Source organism: Cupressus sempervirens, chromosome 3 (assembly GCF_028749045.1).
Source record: "Cupressus sempervirens isolate cs-2001-9-10 chromosome 3, ASM2874904v1, whole genome shotgun sequence".
Lineage (NCBI taxonomy): Eukaryota > Viridiplantae > Streptophyta > Pinopsida > Cupressales > Cupressaceae > Cupressus > Cupressus sempervirens.
The window spans coordinates 854,774,455-854,794,548 of NC_143120.1; positions in this window are offsets into that span (position 1 = coordinate 854,774,455).

A 20,094-nucleotide genomic window follows, 5' to 3' on the forward strand; every position below is an offset into this window, starting at 1 on the left:
ATTCAAATTAGAAGTCAATGTGAAAAATTGAAAGTTTAAGAAAAGTAATCCAATTTTGGGAAGCATAAATTTTGCTTCGAGAATCTTATTAGTAAAACCATTTATACTATCAAAGATATATTTGAGTTATCTATAGTGCTAAGGCATGACCATGACACTCCCCAATTTTAGAGTTGTGCAAGATTATTTAATGTCTGAAATCTAACTCTAAATTTTTAGGACATTTTCAAAAACATAAAATTGCAATTACTTTCAAACGATGGAATATTTTAACCTAATATATTTTGAAGAGTGCTTAAAATTTCAATTACCATCTTCCCCTAAACTCACACCCTCTAATTATTATAATTATGACACTCCTATAAAATAGCTCATTTTCCTACATTTTTACATGTGTTTGAAAACCTGTCCAAAAAATTAGTGGTGAAAATATGAGAGTTAGAAACTCTAATTTTCCTAAATGGGTATCAAAAAATATAACATCAAACAAAAACTATTTTTAGACATATTTTTTCTTGATATAGGATTTCTCTAACACTATTGGTGCTCTTGCATCAACTATGATACTTGTAACCAAAATAATGTATTGCCAACAATCATATCTCATCATGTGGATAATCACATAATAACAACAAGAGTCTATCTCAAATCAAAATAACATGGATCATAATGCAACTACAAGAGAAACTACATGCTTATCAACCTCTATGTGAATTTTCTACTTGGTGGGATAATGAGAGTGCTAAGAAACAATTGCAACTCAATGAGTTAATCTCAAAATGTTTGTACAATAATTTTGAAAGATGTGGCTTCCAAAATTATATTTTCATACAAAAATGACAAAGTTCCAAGTTCTTAGTGAAGGAGAAATGACTATGACTAAGTATTACATAATTCTATTGCCATCTTCTTAAATGTGTTTTATAATATTAGGCAGATGAGTGTTTCAAGATTTATAAGTTCATTTTATGATTGAGGCTTGAGATTGGTACCAACACGGACATGACCAATCCAACAACAATGGATCTAGTGTTTTAGAAGGCTATTAAATAGAAGATGTTTGAATCTCATAACAACCAGGGGAATAGCAATGAAAAAGGATATAAAAAGATGAGATTTCAAGGAAGAGATTAGCATAAGACAAGATTTCATAAAAAAGAAATAGTTATGTATAGGGGAGAGCCTAGGGTAATTTTGGTGGAAATTAAAATAGAAACAACAATAATAATCAAAATTACAATAAAAAAATTAGGGAAATAGAAAGAGCAATTTCAAGAACATACCAAATTGATGATAGGGACCTCTTGATGGTTTTTTTAATGGTGGGGACCACTAAGAAAATACATTTCCCCTATGCTAAGTCAGGATAATTTTAAAGCATAGAAGGGCTAAGCACAATAATAAATTAATTTTGTTGACAATGGATAGGCTAATATATAAGCATCACCTATCTAAATTAATGATTAGTTATTTGATCACTAATTCTCTATTTTATAAATGCATGAGCTACTAAATGTGTTTTTAATCCAAAAGTTTCATGAAAGTGGCATGTTAGAGTTGATTATATGTAAAAATTTGGGTCAACTCAATAAGGAGATTGGGTAGAGAATAAGGTAAAAAATATTTAGCATGCAATGAGTTGGAACTTATTGAGCTTCTAAACTCAAGTGAATCTTAATGTAGACCCTTATGTTGGAATACTTTAGAATAATTGAGAGGGGGGGTGAATCAGTTATCCACGGTCCAAATGTATAAATAAAAATTTTCACATCTTAGTTAACCCATAAAACATTTATGCTCATGCATGCATCCATAAGATTATGCAATCACTTAAAACTTGTAGGTTACTGTGAAATCAACTTGCAAGAATGTAAAGCATCAAATATAATAGATTCATCAGCACACTTGACACAATGATTTATGTGAAAACCCAATTTGGGAAAAACCACCAATAACATGCTACTCTTTTCACTCTTATAAAGTGATGCCCTAAGAAAGGCCAGCCCTATTAAAGTTTACAATATACACCGGTAAATGTGACCTAGTTAAAGGATTTCAATAACCCTATTAGAAGTGAGCCTTGATAGAGGACTTTAGACCATTTACTTGGAATTTCACCCTATTAAAGGATTTAAAAATGAATATTAGGTCAACCTTAATCCAAAGGGTTTACCCTAGATAGATACGATTTTTAGATAGTAACAATAAGCCTTTGATCTGATACAACTTACAAATTCACTTGCAAATTACAGATATTTGTTCAGTCGTTAATTTTTATTGGCCTTTATACTTTGTAGCTCTAGTAGCTTGTTCACCCTTCAAGCATTTATGTCCTTAAGTCTTCTTGCTTAACATGCCATTGTAGACTCTTCTCTTAGGTCACTAGATGAAGAAAAACCCTTGAATCCTTGTCTCCCTTTGATTCTTGCACATGAGAACCTTGCTTCATGACTAGCCATCCCTATAAATAGAAATTTAAGATATTTTTTCACTCATTCTCCATCGTCCTATTTAGGGTTCAAATAGATTAGGTAGGATACAATGTATCTACCCAATATCTCATATTTCTTCTAGAAACTTCTCCTATAATCAACCTTATCTTCCACTAGGTTTACAAAATCTAAGAAAAAAAACTTATCAGCTTAGATTCATCGAATCCACAATCTTTTAAATAATACAACAACTCAACATTATCAAGCTTCTGATGCTCGACACATACCGCATTGCTTGACATCCACTATGAAATTACTTGGCATGAACTAAAGTTTGTTGTGCTTGGCATCAACTAAACTTTACTTAGTATCCACTATTCTTCTTAGCATACACTAGAATGAACTTTTACTGGGCTCCAACTAATTTTATGCTTGACTTGTACTAACTTTTCTTAGCACCTACTATCCACTTGATCAAGCTTAGCAAACAAACTTTGTGTAACTTGTTCTTCTAATATTTCTTAGTATAACCAGCCTTTGTAACCTTAAGTAGATTATCAATACATCATGTCATAATTGTCTCAACTAATCATTTTACTTTATTACATAATCATAACTCAACCTTTCCTCTAGGTGCTAATGTTACATCTTTTGATCAAATCATCTTTATCAATCAAATAAGTGATAGTACTTGAATCTTATAAGTAGATTTATTACTAGCAAATAATAGGTTTGACGTCAATGAAAAAATAATGATTGAAACACATAGTCTTCTTCAACAATCTCCCTCTTTTACATTGATGGCAAACCAAACTGATCAACCAAATCAACCAAATGGTAGACACCTTTGTTCAACCAAACTGACTAGGTTAAAATGGTAAGACAATACCAAAAAGAAAACTTGTATTGAAATCTCTCCCTCTATCAGTAGCTTCCAACTTCTGATTAGGTTACAAAATTCTTTTTTATAACTCCCTCTTACTATATCTCCCTCTGACTAGGTAGATTAGGATTTCTCCCTCTTTCTTATATTCTTCTCTATCTCCCTCATCATACTTGTGTTCTCTTTTGATCAAGAATATCATCAATTAGCTCCTTCTAAGATTAGTGACACTCTTCATCTCTTTGAAAACAATCTCTTGATATTTCCTTCTTGATCAGTAATCATACTATTGATTAGCTATATCCCCCTCTTTGACAACAATGCCAAAGACTTATGATAAAAACTTGTCATCTTAATATGCAAATATAAACTTTTTCAAGTTCTTTTAATTTCTCCCTCTATCATCTTGCTTGTGACTAATTTGAAGTTTCAGCTTTTTTATTACTTTAGGAAACTCCTAAAGTAAGATCCTTTGCATCAATGTGTAACATATGAACATCAACTTGTTTGGTGTAGGGCACTCCTCTTGTTACTTAGCCTTTGATAGGGGTATCACCCCTAGTTTATGATATAGAAGCATCCTAGGTTGCCTTGTTATCTTGCTTATTTTTTTCATTATGCATGTTGATGCCAAGTTACTATAGCTTAGTTGGTGTTGAGTTACTATAGTACTTAGTTGATGCCAAGTTATTGTTTCACTTGGTGCCGAGTTACTATAGCACTTAGTTGGTTCGAGTTACTATAGTACTTAGTTGGTTCTGAGTTACTGTAGCACTTAGTGGTGTCAAGTTACTATAGCACTTAGTTGGTGTTGAGTTATTATAGAACTTATTTGGTGCCAAGTTACATCAATGCTTAGTTGGTGCCGAGTTACTATAGTACTTGGTGTTGAGTTACTATAGCACTTACTAGCTGCTGAGTATTTGTATGTGTCAAGTGTCAATATTTGGACATGATTTCTATGAGCTAACTTGCAAGATTTATTTTGATCATGATATTTATGTTAAGATCTTTTCTTGGGATGTTTCTAGACCATTTTTGGGTCAGCATTCCTCTTATGTAATTTTCTAGAATGATTTGTAAGTCATTTTGGCAAGTATATATAGAGTGTTTAGGCTTAAAGTTAGGTAGTTTTTGGAAGGGGATTACAAAACAAAATTGGAAGGTGCAAATTTACTGTTGGATCTTTGAATATGAATGTATTTTTATTTTTCCATAACCCAGAAGGTCTTACAGTTGGGCATGTATGAAGATATTTTGATGAATTAATAAAAGTAATTCACTCTTCTTCCTCCTTTGGTTGTTGTTCTTTGTGTTTTCTTTCATTGTGTTAACTCTTGCAAAGTAGTTTGGATAACTGGGTGAGCCTTTGGCCCTAGTTATTCACCCCTTCCCTATGTTAGGTGGTACCAGAGCTTGAGGTTCATGCTTGTGGATATTGGATCATGTAGAACCCTAATTTAGATTTGGTTGTAGGGTGGCATATTTGTGAATTTCACCTATAAATTGTAGAGGGTTACGATCTTGTAGGAACTTGATTTGTAAAGATGGTTCATGGTGGAGGAAATAATGTTTATAATGCTATATTGGATCAATTGAGACAAATTTCAGCTAGATTAGATGTTGTGGAGACAACCTTGAGGAGAGGAGCACATCTTGATGATGTAAGTGATGATGAAGCTGCAACACCAAACCATAATCCAAAACTCGAAGAAGATCAAGATGAGGAATGATTATTGTGAGTGTTGTCTAGGGAAAATTCAAAGCCTACTGTAGAAGTTGTTCCTTGTGATGGAAATTTGGATACCAATGTTGTGTTGGATTGGATCTCAAATATGGAGAAGTTCTTTGAGAATGAAAAAAAGCCTGATAATAGAAAGGTGAAGATTGCAGTCACTAGGCTGAAAGGTCATGCATCACTATGGTGGGGACATTTGCAAATTGATAGACAAAGGAGAGAAAAGGAGAAGATCAAAACTTGGCCAAAGATAGTGAACAAGGCAAAGAACAAATTTCTTCCTACTAATTACCAAGTTAGCTTGTTGAGAAACATGCAAAATTTGAAACAAAAGGACATGATTGTGAAAAAGTATACCGAGGAATTTTATAGATTGGATGTTAGATCTAGACATGTGGATGATGATGTTGAGAAAATTGCAAGTTACATAAATGGATTGAGATCTAGAATTCAAGATGAAATAACTTTTGTGAAGTTGGAAAGTGTTGAAGAAGCATATCAATATGCCTTGAAAGCTGAGGAGGTCTTAGCAAAGAAGCATGAACAAAGACAAAGAGGTAGTGGTGGTGGATTCTAGAGAGGTAGAGGTAAATCTTATGGTGAAAAAGGCAGATCTAAAAATTTTGTATAGGATAAAGGAAAATCTGAATGGAAGAATGATGACAAAGGAAAGACCGAATGGAAAAGTGGTAATTCTTATCAAGGAGGTACAAATTCTTACCTAGGAAGAGGTAATTCTTATTCTAGGGGTGGATTTCATGGTAATTGTTTCTGATGTGGTAAAAAGGGACATAGATCTTTTGAATGTGGAACCACTGAAAGTGGGAAAGGTAACTGTAATACCCCAAAATTGGCCCATTGCCATGTTAATCAATTCTGGTCTATTTCAAGCAACTCTTAAGTCCTATTTTACTAGGCAATTCTTATTCTAATTTTCACTACTTGACTTAATTATCAAATTTAAAAAATCCTAATCTACATTAATCAGGCTACTTATTGAATTCTTAAAGTATTGACTCGAATTAGTCACATTAAACCTATTGATTAAGTTTTAATTTAATTTGAAGTGATTATACTTTAATTTAATTTAATTATATCCTAAGGCTAATTTACTAAGGAATTAAAATATTTAATTCAATAATTATGCTCACTTTAATTAATTGAATGGGATTATTCAATTAAATGAAAAAGGAATTTATGAGGTCATATCTCACTTTATTAAATTAAATAAAATCTTCAAAATCTTCTCTTTGGTTCCAAAATGGAAATTCTGAGTGAACTATCCCTCAAATTGGAATTAATTTAGTTAACTTTTTCTCACACTCAAGAAAAGCTCAATTAACTACTCATCACACTCAGATTTGAAAAAGTTGACTTCACTTGTACAAGGAAGTTTCCATTTTAACTAAATCTTCTTTTTGAACTTTATCGTTCATCCAAATTGATCTTGATCGTTGATCAATTCTTGGATTCTATTTAAGGGACTCTCAATCCCTAATTACAGAGGTTAGAATTTGAATAGTATTGAATTGTTGTCAAACTAAGTACTCATTTCTTTCTAGCTTTCACATTGCTATCATTTTGAAACTCTCATTTAGATTAAAGAATGCATACATTTAGCTTATTATCTTTTATTTTCTAGATTAATTCTTACATTTCATATAGATTAATTGCATAATCATAATTCATATAAAAATCCTTCATTCTAGAAAGGTTTGGTTGCTTGCTTCTCATTTTGAGAGCATAATAGGCAAAATCCTTTTGGTTAGACGGCAACAAGTCGCATTGTTGGGCCTCTTGGATAAACAACTCCATGTTTATTCCAAGATGACTCCACATATAATGACCATGTTGAAGTGTAGGTGAAAGATCCAAGATCACATTTTCATGTATACATTTTTGGCACCCACCATGGGGCCAAGAAAAACAATTTTTTTGGCCTCATTTGTCTAGTTTTCTGACATTTTCATCATTCTGCCATACTTGTCCATATAGTCTTCTAGATTTTTGCATAGAAAATATCATTTTTGTGTGAATAGTTGAAGGTTTCACCAATTTTTGGTCTCTTCCTCACGCAAAAAAGTGCCCTATTGCATGGATTTTTGCATGGCACCTCATTTTCTCGTGTACACAAGTGCAAGAGCTCGCGTAGACCTATGCAAGATTTTGCATGAAATCTTGAAACAACATAGTTAAGATGCAATTTTTTTAGTATGTTTTTCATCATTTTTCACTGACGTGTCTTCTCTCAAGTATCTTTATTTCAATTTTTCTAGTTTTCTTTAACCTAACAGTTATTTGCAGGATGTTTGACAAAGAATCTTTTATACAAAATTTCCCAAACATGAACTGACTATGTGTCTGTAGGATGTTGTCAAAGATACGGTTGTTGAAGACCAATCTTAAAACCCATTTAAACAATGTGTCTTTTTCTTGCTTTCCAAACATAGTCTAATTAGGGCTTGTGAACTTCATAGGGTGCAAGATAGAGGAATAGGGTACTATGCTCTTCACCACTTGGAGGTCATGACCAAGGGTGAATCAGCAACCTAGAAGCCTCTAAAAGATGACATCTGAGGGAGGCAAGCAACTTAGTGGTTCTTTAGTGCTAATCCTTTTCTATGATGAGATGATGATTTCCTTCTAGGGGATCAAAATCCTTAGAAAGGATTAGTCTAGATTGTTTAAGCTAAGTTGGTGATTAACATTTTTTGCATGTTTGGGTGAGAAAATAGGAGTATGCTCTTTCCCCTTAAGGGAAATCATAAACTTTTCCCCTTATGTTCGAACCACTAGTCCAAGTCAATCATTTAGAGGGCATGTCGGAGTGATCTAAGCTCTGAAAATGACCCAAGTGAGCACACTCCTTTCGCTAGAGATTCCAACTCACTATAATAAAAAAGCTTTGTAGAGTGAAAGACTCCAAAGCTGTATTAATTTCTTCCTTTTGATTCTTGATATCATATATCAAGCGGAGGCTCTATTTGTTGCAATGGCTAGTGTTGGCCCCAGTCTTGATAAGCAAGTGTGTGCATTCTCAAATGTTGGTGTGGGCTACTGGTCTCAACTCCACTTACGAAGCCACCAAGGATTAATATGAATGGAAGCCAAGTAAAAAAACCTTTAGTTAGAGGCTACCTGGTTCACCTTCAAAAGGAGGCATAATCTTTGTGTAAGGAGGGGGGAAGAATCTCTCATGTAGAACTCATTATAGGCATGCTACTGGGCATTGGAAGGTGGTATATGCACTTGACCCTTGCCACAAGGGTATTCATTTAGCATATATGTTATTGAGCCCTTTGAATACACTAAAAACACAAGTGCCCTCTAGGGGGTGACACATGTGAGGTGCATGCATGCGCATAAGTTGTGGGACAAAATTTTTGCCTTCTCTACCATTTTATGTTTCTAGGGATAAAGCATGTTTTTTTATCAAGTCTTAAACATGTCCAAACCTACCTTAAAAAATTGAAAGTCAAGACTACTTCATCCCTCTGAGTTGCTTTGTCCTCAATTGGATTGTATTCGACTACTGCTTGCTTTCCATGTCTTGTTGAAAACACTTTGTCTTACTTGAAACTCAACACTACTTCACAACTTGAAAATAAACCTTTCAATCTATCAAACAAACCAAAAATCTATCTGGAACAATTTGCAATTTTCAAAATCTCTTCAAAAATCCAATACAGTTGTCAATTTGGCCTCAATTTTTGCATGCAGTTTGTAACATTTCATGTGGAGTACTATTTATCCTATCACTTCTTCACACAATTCTATCTAGGTCCTCATGTGAGTACTTGCACATTCCAATGCAAAATCCTGCTGAAAGCTTTCTATTTGATCTGTCAAATCCTAGCACTTCTTTGTACGACCTGTAGCACATCTTTGTGTGAGTTTAGATTGTTGTTCTAAGATTTGGCTTGCACCTGTGTAATTTCTCACACACCTCCCAAAGGATTTTTCCACAAGATCTTGAATCAAAATTTCCTAATTGATCTATTTGAGCTCTATGTCTAGTTTGTTTCTTGCATCAAGTTACCCCTTCTTTGTCTATAAACAATCCCAAACAATGGCATTTTTCTTGGTTGATGACTCATGGTCTATGCTTTAACTAGTCTCATCTCTCAGTTGTCTTATTCTCATCTTTTAGTGTTTTTTATACTCAGTTTCATGATAGTCATAATCTTTGGTCATTCTAGCCTCTATTGAAGCTACTTGTACCTTAGTATGCAACACTCTTCCATTGCTTTTTGAGACTATGTTTTAGTGTGATCCCTATCTTGGTTTTTACTTCTTGTCCTTGTCTATGACTATCACAACTAGAAGTGGAAATGTATTTTATCCCCTTAGACTTAGGCAAGGTCATGCTAAGGGTCATAATCATGGCAGAGGTCATCTTCTATTTTATGCACGATCTATATCCAGTTCATCTAGTGAGGAATTTTCATGATTTCCCTCACATCTCTAGATCACCTCGAGTCTAGCGAATGTTCTCCATAAACTTACAACAAACTAGGAATCCCTTGTATCAAGAGGATCCTGAGACTAGAAAAGGTCCCCCATCTCCAAATAAAACTTCTTAATTCCTTTTTAAAGGACCTTTCCAATCACAACATAGTAAAACTAAACAGATTCCTATAGTGGCTAATTATGAACCTGAACATGGTAGTCACAACAAACACCAAGACCAACCTAGGAATGACAAAGAAAAAGACCATGACACTGATGAGGAATAGGAAGAGGTGGAAATACTTCTTAAACACATAGCAAAGTGTTGTAAAGACAAAAAACTTTCAAAAGGCCATGGAAATCCTACTCAATGAGGAGAAAGAAAAATACTTTCTCAAACTCGCCCAAGAGGGAGCTAAGTTACCTCATCATTTCAATAGGGAAACCATCATCACACCTAAAGAGGAAACTAAGACTTCCAAACTCCAAAAACAACTGAAAATCATGCAAGACCAACTAGCTAAGATGATGAGTGATGAAGAAAAACCCGTAAAGACATACACCTTAGATGCTCTTTGTCCATTTACATTTGACAAGAGCATAGACATGCCTCCTTTTCCAAGAGGAGTAGAGCTATTTAAGTATGATAAATACTTTGGAACCACCAATCCCCAAGATCACTTGTGGGAATTCGGTGCCTTATCTATGGAATTTATGAATAATCAAACATATCTCATGCATTTTTTCCCAAGAAGTTTAGGTGGTTAGGCTATGGAGTGGTTTTCACACTTGCCTCCTAGTATCAAGATGTTTGATGAAATTGCCAACTTGTTTGTTGAATAGTATTCTCATAACATTCAACACCCTATTAATATTTGAGATTTATGTAACTTTAAGTAGAAGATTGGGGATCCTTTCCTCACATTCCTTCAGAGGTGGAGACAACTTTACACTAAAAATTCAAGCAAGATTCTTGAAACGGAAAAGCTTAACATATTTACTAATAATCTCTTGCTTGATTTTGGGTATAGAGTCCAGCTTCAAGGTCCATGCACCTTCGAAGACATGGTCACACAAGCTATCTGCATAGAGGAATTCATGGTCAAGAAGGGAGAACTTACCCTTCAAAAGGACACAAAACAAGGATCCACCTCTAACAAGGACAAACCCAAGTATGTCAACAAGAATCGAGAAATTGTACATGATAGGGTTGTTGACAATGTCACCCCTAAACCTACTAAGGCAGCCTTTAATCTTACAAATGGTCTCAACATGGCCAAGAATGTTGAAAAACCTCCTCCTAATGATAAAACATCTAGGAATAGACAAGGAAACTCATGGGCTACCTGCCCTAAATGAGAGTATATGCCTCTAGGTGAACCTTTAGATGTGGTTTACAAGACCTTGTTACAAAACAAGCTTATTTCACCATTGGACAACTCTTGCCCTTATGATCCCCAACCATGCCCATGATCCACAACCATGCCCAACATGGTGGAAAGATCCAACATTCTATGAGTACCACCAAAATAAGGGGTACAAAACTAGCAACTACATAAACTTGCATTACAAAGTCAATGATGGTGACATTGTGGTAGACAGACATAACAAGAACTCAAATCACAAGGCTCTCAGAGCCCTTCCCAACATAGGAAAAAGGAGAGAGCTCAAAATGAAAACCTAAAAACAAGGTCAACTATGCATACTCTAATGATAACAACATGATCAACATGGTTAAACCTATGGATTTTGAGTACTCTGACGCTATTACCATCAAGGGCAAGCAAGATAACAATAAACCCAAGATGCCATTTGTCTTGAGGGGCCCTACTTCCAATGTAATAGACAACACATCTTTGCAATATAGTGCCAACACTATTACGTGCTCTCATGCCAAGTTGGTGATCAAAGGCACTACACCTTATACTCTTGATCTTGAACAAAATAAAGATTAAACCCTTGCAAGTCCATTTGGCAGAGGTGAAAAACTCATGAAAAATTTAGCAACCACTAGCTAAAGTGTTCTTGATAAATTAAAATGAACTAATGCTCAAATCACAATCTTTGAGCTACTTAAAATCTCACCTACTCATAGGCAGATTTTGGACAAAGCCCTCATTAGGGACAATGTTTCTCAAGATCTTGATCTTGAGTGATTTCAATCTATGGTAGGTCACCCAACCTCACCTTACTTTATGTCCTTCTCTAAGGAGGAGGATAATTCATTGAGTCACCCACACAATCAACATCTACACATTAAGGTCATGATACATCAGACATGTGTTCGTCGAGTACTCATTGATAATGGTATTGGGTTGAACATTGTCTCTATTGTTGTACTTAGACAATTAAACTATTCTGAGGACTCTATTGATCCTCACCACAAGATCACTATCAAAGCATATGATGAAGTTGAGTGAAAGTCTCTAAGTCTTGTGGTATTGCCCCTCTACATTGGTCCTATCAAAAGGGATGTCACTTGTCAGGTCCTTGACATTCTCTTGGCTCATAACATTCTTCTAGGAAGGTCATAGATACATGAGATGCGTGATGTGCCATCCACATACCATTAATACATCAAATTCTCATTTCATAGCTCTGAAATCACAATTCTTGCCAATACTAGCTAGACCTGCAATATTCTCAAAGCTACTAAAAACTTTGTCCTTGCTAACAAGGAATCTAATTATTATCATGATAATAAGCTAAAACAGATTGAGCAATCATTCAAGATAAAAGAAACTAGCATGGGTGAATACCACATTGAACCAATGTTGTCATTAACATCTCTTCATGAGTCTCCTCGACATTATGGAAAACCATCTAAGGCAAAGAAATCATTTGTGTTGATGTCTTAAACCAAGTACAATGGCAATTTTGTTAAGGCCATAGTCCCCTTAAAGGAGGAAAGAAAAAATAGATTCATTGTTGCATGGCTTTACAAAGAGGAGACTCCAATTGACCTAACAAAACAAGCTTGTGAGATCACTCCTAAGAAATATAGCCCTAGTCTTAGACTCATGAAGCACTTTTGCTATAAAGGAATTGGTCCTATTGGATGCAATAACAATGGTCTAGTTGATCATATCAAAGCAATAGCTCAAAGAAATAGAGATACATCTGGTCTAGGCTTTAAGAAGGTTCCCTTCCATTTAGGAGCTAACAAATTCATACCAGAACTAGAGAGTTCATCCAGAAATGAGTCACACACTGAGTCATATACTCAAAAACATAATTTTGATGATGAGGATTCTTATCCATATCCTATTCCTCACAATCTTACTAAATTTTTTGCTAAGCCAGTTGACTTTGTGCCATGTGTTAGCACTATAGATGGTACTAGTGATTCTTCTTATGATAATTTTAATTCACACCATGCTCATTCAAAATAGGGGAGTCTAGTTAAGTGTTACATGTTGAGTATCTGTGCAAAAATCTAGATGATGAAGGAGAGTACATTACAATCACTATTGGGGAATTCTATAGCTTGTCGCCATGTAGCACTGATTCTAAGGAATATGAATTTGACTCCCTTTCAGAAGTGACTACAGATAAAGACATTGACCAAGTTCATGTCTATGAAAATGAACTCAAAGTGGGTGAAACATCTAGGGTTAGGTCAGATAGGTCTGATCCAACTAGTGTCCCCGAGTCTTTAGTTGCTAACACTAGTAGTCAAAGGCATTCAAACACACTTGTGGACAAAGCCACTTTAGGTCTCAAATTTCTGGTACAAACATTTAGTGACTACACCATGAATGCAATTGAACCCACCACTACTCTTTCACTCACATATCTTGAGCTTATAGACTAGAATCCTAATACATCTAGTGAAGTCCCCACATTCTAGAATGACTATGCTCTTGCCTGCTACTTGAACACCATCAAACCAGTAACTTCTTCCACCAGTGAACAAAGCATCAACATGACTGAAGTTGACATGAAATATCTCAATCATATACTTAAAAAGAATAAACATAGAAGGTCTGATGGTGAAAACCACATTGTGGCAGTGTTGGAACCCAAAAAAGTAAAAACAAAAGATGCATCCAAGGGTGAAAAAATCTCTAAGGTGCTTGTGGATGAGGTATTTGATGCACTTACAAGTCACTTTCAAGAGAGATTATCATTGTTAATAGAGCTAACATAATCAATCAACCTAGGCACATAAGAACATCCTCATATGGTACATTTGGCACAGTCACTGTCTCCTTAAGAAAAGGAGAAATTCATTTCCTTCTTCTAAGAGAAGAAGATAAATTTTTCTTGGACATATTCTAACATGCCAAGACTAGATCATGATCTCATTATGCATCATTTGTCCATCATACTAGGCATTAAACTAGTTAAACAAAAACTTCAAAAAATGCATCCTCATGTTGCATTACTCGTCAAAGCTGAACTAGAGAAACTTCTGAAAGTTGGCTTCATCTGTGCAATCAATTATGTTGAATGGATATCCAACATTGTTCCAATCTCCAAGCACAATAAATCTATCAAAGTTTGTACTGACTTCTACAATCTCAACGTATCATATCCTAAGGATTATTTTCCACTTCCCAACATTGATATGATAGTGGACATGATAGCTGGATATGAGATGTACTCCCTCACAGATGGGTTCTTTGGTTATAATCAGATCAAAAGTATGCCAAAATATTAGGAAAAGACTACTTTTACATGTGCATGGGGAACTTTCTATTGGAATGTAATGCCATTTGGCTTGAAAAATGCTAGTGCTACCTATAGAAGAGAAATCACTATGATTTTCCATGACATGATGCATAAGACCATGGATGACTACATGGAAAATACCTTGGTCAAGAGTGCAAAATGCCATAATCATCTACAAGATTTGGGATCTATTCTAGATCACATGGAAAAGTTCAATCTCAAGCTCAATCCTAAGAAATGCACGTTCAGTGTCACATTAGGGAAGCTACTAGGATACATTGTGTCTACAAAAAAAATTGAGGTGGATCCAAAGAAAGTTCAAGCAATAATGGATATGCCTACATCCCATAACATTAGCCAAATGAGAGGTCTACAAGGAATACTCCAATCTTTTTACAGGTTCATCTCACAATTGGCAAATAGATCACAACCCTTTACAAAGACTCTACATAAGGGTGTGAAATTCAACTAGAGTTAGGATTGCGAGAAAAGCTTGACACAGATCAAACAATATCTTGCTAATCCACCAATATTGGTGCCTCCTATCTATGGGAAGCCTTTGACTTTGTACATCTCAGCAACTGAAACATCCCTTAGAATCCTATTAGGTCAAGAGGACAACAATAAGAAGGAAAGAACTATTTACTATTTGAGCCCCACACTGATCTCTTATGAGATGAGTTACAACATCATTGAGAAAGCTTGCTTAGTAGTTTTCTTTGATTCCCAAAAGCTGAGACATTACATGCTTGCTCACACGACATGGCTAGTGGCTAAAATTGATTTGCTAAAATACTTGCTCAACAAAGTGGCTTTGACATGAAGATTGGCTAAGTGGGTCATGATACTCAGTGAGTTTGACATTCAATATGTGAAATGAAAGGCTATCAGGGGACAAGTGATTGCAGATCAGCTAGCAGATGCACCTATGTAGAGTCTTCTCCTGATGAACATCGATTTCCCTGATGAGGCAATTTTGACACTCACACACCAAACATGGGTGATTTTCTTTGATAGATCCTTCACAAAACAAGGATCCGATGCTAGGTTACTATTCATAATACCATAGATATATTCATTTCCCAACACATACAAGATTTTGTTTCCTTATACAAACAACATTGCTAAATATGAGGCTCTGATTAATGGCATGAAATTTTGCAAGTGAATGGAGAGTGAATCAATTAGATATCTTTGGGGATTCTCAGCTCATCATCAACCAAGTTAATGATGTGTATCAAAAAAAGGATGAAAAATTAATCCCTTACAAATGCATGGTTGATGACATGAAGAAATATTTTTCTCACATAACCTTCCAACAAATTCCTCGAGCAAATAAAAAAGTGGTTGATGCCATGGATACTCTAGCCTCCTTGCTATAGATGCCTAAAAATGATCTTCGACATGAGTTCCTGGTGAAAGCGTTACTCTACCTTGCCTATGATACTCTTGATTCTAGGATGATCTATTCTATTGTAGGACAAGACTCATCTCACTACCACAACATCTACTCCTATCTCTATAACCAAACCATTCTGGACAGTCTAACCCAAGATAAAAAATGTTACCTTATCCGCAATGCTTCATGGTATATCATTATTGCTGATGACTTGTTTAGGAGAGGTCTCAATGGAACACTCCTTAGGTGTCTAGAACTAGAAGCATCTAAACATGCATTCATTGATGTTCACGAGGACATTTGCAGGTCTCACTCAAATGGATTGACACTGGTTGGCAAACTCATTAGATCTAGTTACTATTGGCCAAAAATGGAGCAAGAGGCAATAAAGTATGCCAAGACCTGCAAATATTGCCAGCTCCATGGGAATTTGATTCACGCTCCAACCATGGAGTTGATCCCATCTATCACATTGTGGCCATTTCAATAATGGGCCTTCAATCTTGTGCATCAGATTCATCCATCTTCTTCTAATGGACATAAGTTTATTATTACAACTACAAACTACTTCACAAAGTCGGTAGAGGTAGTACCTCTCAACATAGAAAATGAAAAAATTGTAGCTCTTTTTATGACAAACTACATCATCTATAGGTATGGTGTACCATCCTCCATTATTACTAAAAATGGAGGAAAGTTTAAAAACAAAGACCTCACGGAACTATGCAAAAGATTCAAAATCATGCAACATTGGTCTTCTATCTATTACCCCTACGGTAATGGCCAAGTAGAGGCATCCAAAAAAGTGATCCTCAAGATTCTCCATTGCATAGTTAGCAAATCTGGGAGGGACTAGCACCTCCATATTATTCCTTCTTTGTGGGCATATAGGACAAGCATCAGGACCCCAATAGGTACAATGCCCTTTGCTTTGGTTTATGGAGTGGATGTTGTGCTTCTAATAGAGGTTGAGATTCCTACTTTGAGAATCTCTAAGAAAGGCCTCATTAATGATGAAGATTATAGAATATCTTGGCTTCAAGAACTAGTCCTATTAGACGAACATCGACAAGTGGCATGCGATCATCTACAAGCTTATCAGTAGAAAATGTCCAGAAGCTACAATAAAAAAGTTAAGTCATGTAACTTCCAACTAGGTGATCTCATCTTGAGAGAGAATCCTAAGAATCAGCAACAATGGGTCCAAAAAGGGAAGTTTGAACCAAAATGGCTTGGTCCTTACATAATCACTACAGTATATGGATCTGGTGTTTACCAACTTTCTATAGTCGAGGGAGAAGTGCTCAAGGAACCTATCAACACTCTCCACCTAAAGCGGTTTTACAATTGATCTAATTTCAAAAGCTCTTTTGTACATATCCAAATGTCTTGAAAAAATCTAAAATTTGAAAAAAGTCCTAAAAAAAATATTACCCTGGTGAAAACCTAGCAATAGGCACCTTGGTAATACCAGAAAAAATAAAATTCAAAAATTCAAAAATACAAAAAAAATCAAAAAGAGAAAAATACAAAAAAATTGAAAAATAAGAAAAGTGTCATTGATGAAAACCTAGAAATAGGCATCATGGTAGCAAATATAAAAAGCTTTGCCAGAAAGGTGAAAACCTAGCAAACAAGCACTTCTTGTTCCCAATGCTTCATCTTGCAACGCATCTTCTAGCTTCTTGTATAGTTGCTTTCCTACTTTAGTTTCCTACTTTTTCACTCATGTATCCATGGATTGAGTCTTTTCACAACTTGGAAGCACTGCCCTTCAGTTTCATAGAATCTCTTTCATGACAGTCACTAGTTGTTTCAACTATGTCTCCCTGCTATCACTAGTGTCACTCTTTTCGACATTCTCCTCATAAGATCTCTTTCGTGACAATTGCCAGTTGTCTCAACTATGTTTGCCTACTATCGCTCATGTCTCTTTTTGAGATTCTCCTCATAGCATCTCTCTTGCATTAGTCACCAGTTGTTATGGCTGTGTTTTCCTACTGTTGCTCATGTCACTTTTTAAGATTCCTTTATGGAAGATCTCTCTTGCGTCAGTCACCAATCATTCTAGCTATGTCTATCTATTATCATTCAGTCCTCTTTAGGTTCTTCACCTTGAAGATTCCTCTTTGACCTTAGTCACTAATCATTCTAGTTGTGTTTGTTTACTGTTGTCACCCTACTAAAGAGATTTCTTTCATCCATGTTCTAGAAATTAACACTTGACATCAATCCTATAACACAAAAAATCAAAATGATACACTTGTTTTGGATATGCTGAGCATTTTTCTTGCTTGTTTCACTTTTTCTTTCATCATGTCTCCTCAAGAAACTTGATGATGTCATTCTGACTATAGAAGTAATAATTGGGGGCATTGATGGGGACACAACCCAAGCATAGAATGGACACAAAAGGAAGGGGAAAATTTTATTAACTATGAAAATATGCTAGTACACTTAGTGCAGAGAAACAGACTCCAAAACATGCCTTATGGGCTTACAATAGCATAAATCTGGAGATGAATTCTTCTCCCAGTACCTTCTCTCAAACTCCACTCTGAACTGCCTTTTATAATGATAGAAATGTTCTTAAATAGACCTTAGAGGGTTAAGGATTAGGAATACATTCTAGAAAGTGCTAGTTGGAATCCACCGACCAAATAGAAGGCTCTAGAAGCCACTTTAGAAGTTGGCACAAAATTAGAAGAATCCAGAAGCAGTAACCAAACTTCTGGGAGGCATAACTTTTGAACTGTAGCTCCGATTGATGAATTGTTTACATTTTCAAAAAGTTCTTGAAGCGCTCTATAGCCTTATGGACCAGATTTGCTCACCCCCCATTTTTCAGCCCTATTTGAGGTCATTTAATGCCTCTAACCTAACTTTGAAGCATTCTTAGGAGGTCTCCAAAAACTAAAAAACTACAATAACTTTCAAACTGTGGGGCCTTTTGACCTGGTTCTTTTATTGGAATGCTCTAAATTACAATTAAATTCATCTAGCCAATTTACACCCTATAATTCACCAAAATTATGGCTCAATTACATACTCCTATTTTTCTAGCATTTACACACATCCCAAGGTGTTCAAATACTCTAACCTAGAACACTGATAGTGGAACTGTGAGAGTTGGAACCTTTATTTGACCCAAATGGGTATCAAAAAATGAAAACACATGAAATAGAAACTAAGTCTAAGTAAATTTTTTTGGTGACACAGGATTGCCCTTATACCTTTGGATGCTCCTGCATCAGACACCCAGGGTAGATTAAAAAGTGACCCTATCACTTTATGAATGGTAGAGGAAATCCCAAATGGGAAACCTTAGCTACTGATATCCAAGTTGAGTCCTTGATCAGTTGGCCTTTCTACTTAACCAGATACTCTTCATACTGCCTATTTTTGGTACTCCTACCCACATGACTATCTAGAATCTCCTCTATCTCCTCCTTCTTAGAAGTAGGAATTGGACATGGTTCTAACATCAGCTCCTCATCTGCACCATCATCATGATACTCTATTAAGTCTGTAATGTTGAAAATAGGAGAAATGTGAATTTCATCTGGCAACTCCACTTCATATGCATTTCTTGAGTCATGTTTCTTTAAAATTTTGCAAGGGCCAAATTTCTTCATCTTCAGCTTGTTGTAAGTACCGGCTGGAAATCTTTCTTTTTTTAAGTGTACCATGACTAGATCCCCTACTTGGAACTCTTTATGTCTTCTCCTTTGATCAGCCCTAGCTTTATACTGTTGGTTCATCTTGGTAATGTGTGTAGTGCCTACCCTCGTTCACATCTTTTCTGGACATAGTATTGCTATTATTATCAGACAATGATAGACTAGCTTTATGTTAATGGATTAGTGGTATTGTTTTGACACTATCAGACATTATGTTATGGATTCAATTGTTATATGATGAGATCATTTAGACTTTACATTTCATGTATGTATGATGATCATTATATTGTTTTCAGTTATTGTTGATGATTAGTTAGATGGTTTATTATCTCATGTGTTTTATTATGGATACTTACCCCATACTTGCATGTGTATGGTGTGCGTGTTTTCTTATTGTATGGCATTTCTAATGTGGTTAAGGAAGGGAGTCATAGTCACCTGCTTAGTCGGGATCTACACGATGCACAACTTCCTGCCATTTCCTGTTTAGCTTAGCACTATATATATATATATATATATATATATATATATATTGTATGAACATGCATGGTTTTTCTATAGGTTGCAGGTACCGGGTATCAACTTCCTTAAATTGCTAGGATGAGTGTACCCTATTATACTATCTCAATGATAAGAGAGGGAAGATAAATTCTTTATTCCAAATCCCAAACCCTAAAACCATTTGTCCTAGTGAGTTAGGACAAGTATCAGAGTTGAGTACCCACTGAATGTGTCAGATGACATATTTCATGATTTTTAATCCTTTAGAATGATTTTGTATGAATTGTCCTATGATGGGTTTTCATATTTTATCTTTAAGGTCTATGGTGAATTTTCTA